The sequence below is a fragment of the Pinus tabuliformis genome, chromosome 1_2, assembly GCF_031772625.1.
Source record: "Pinus tabuliformis cultivar Carrire ecotype Pingquan chromosome 1_2, CPIR1, whole genome shotgun sequence".
Taxonomy (NCBI): domain Eukaryota; kingdom Viridiplantae; phylum Streptophyta; class Pinopsida; order Pinales; family Pinaceae; genus Pinus; species Pinus tabuliformis.
In genome coordinates, this window is record NC_142298.1 from 1,343,684,600 (window position 1) to 1,343,686,567 (window position 1,968).

Genomic DNA, 1,968 nt, shown 5'->3' on the forward strand with positions numbered 1-1,968 from the left:
ATGCATACTATGGGTATCGCAGGTTTTTCCTATGTCATTTTTGGTATCATAGTAGAATTGTGGTTGAAACATTTGATATTAAAGCATAAAGAAATTCTGTGTGGAAATTTCTTTGAAAAGAATTTAGAACAAGGTTATGTTTTGAAGGTGTGTATACATGCGAATGGTGATGAAAGTAGGCAAGAGGAGATCATATTCTAATCTAACAAACAGTACACACATAAAGATAAGTTATAACGGAATGTTGCGAGAATTGCAGATGTAAGGGAATAGAGGACAATCCATTCAAATTGCAGGTGAATGGTAGAGCAAGATCATGCAAAGAAATCCTAAAAGACTAAGCTCAGAGGAGAGAAGCTTAGTGAGGCATATGTAGCAAGAAGGAGACTTGTTACTGCAGAGGTATAGTTGCAACTCACAAGAAGATCATAAGGGCAATTCCACAGAGGATGTGGTTAGAATTGCTAAGTAATAAAGGAAGTTGATAAGACTTTCTAAGTGAAAGAAGAGGTGGTCAGAACCAAGTATTTCATTATGGTTGAAATACAAGAGGACAATTGTGTTCTTAGAATATGAAGATGAGTTGAAGCCTAGAAGAAGGAGAGAGAAGTGCTCAAAAGAGGTTCCAGAGATAGAGAACCAAGGGCTTGCCAAAAGACCAGGTACCGAGGAAAGCTTGGTGAGGTAAGTGGCAGCAAGGAGGACTTGCTGTTGTAGAGGCTTTAATGTAACTCATAGGGAATGAGTGAGGAAATCATAGAGATGGAGGAGAAAGTGACTACTGATAGTCATAGCAGAGGTTCTGAGGAAGACCACAACAGAAGAAAAGTGAAGGAGGATGCCAAGGCAAATGGCAAGAGAATGAGTCAAGTGGAAATTGACAAGGAAATTGTAGAGATGAAAGAACAACTCGATGCATTAAGGAGAATATTGGAGGAAAACCAGAGACAAGGTTGGGACTTGAGGAAAAAGGCAGTAAAGTGGCATAAACTACAAAGAAAGCTACAACAGAGGCAAGTAAAGTGGCTGAAGGAAAAACTCAGAGAAATTGAGTTGGAAATGGAAGTTTCCATTTATAAACTAGAAAAGCGTGAAATCATGGGTGAAGATGAAGAATGGAGATCAGTGAACTATTGGGATAGTTCAAAGCAGCATACTGAAGTGTTGCCAAAGGAAGAAGAGACATTGAAGTCGTATGTTTTTAATTATAATGATTGTTTTGTGAGTGCGGGTTTTGTAGCGGATTGGCTGTCTTATGAAGCTATCATGAAACTTGATTAAAATTAACAGAGTTCAAAGGAGAACTTGGATTAGCATATTGTTGTACTGCCAGAGGATGAAAAGTACCTTTCAGAGGATAAATATTCTAGAGCAGAGTATGATGAAGAATGCCTCTTGAATGAGGGAAATACTGAATTGTTGCAGCAAAAAAGAATTATTGATGAATTGATATTTGGGACTGTTACAAAAAAAGGACAATTTCTTGTGGAAGAAGGAGATGAAGATCAGCCTGGAAAGTTGATATGTGAAACGTTAGTTGAGGCTGTTGAGCCGTATATTTTTCAAAATGACAATTGTTGTGTGAATATAGGGATTATAAGTGTTGAACAAGAACTTATTTCTGTGGAAATGAATGAAACAGAATTGTCTATGGAAGGTAGTCCGATTGAATCGTTGGGCAATAGTGACCGCATAAAGGATGAAGCTCGAAATGAAGAGAATTGTGATAAGACACTTGCTAAATGTAAGGAGGAAATTTAATTGCTGGAGAGGTTGCTAGGAGGAAATGGAAATAGGAAAGAAGTGGTTATAACAGTACTTAACAGTAGTAGAGGGTCTTTAAAATACATAAAGATAGAAGAGTGTTTTGGTTCACAAACCAATAGTTTGTTTGTAGGAACAATGCATAGAATGAATGAGTGTGATGTTGTGATCGAAGAAATTGAATAGAAGTTATTTGGAGATGAA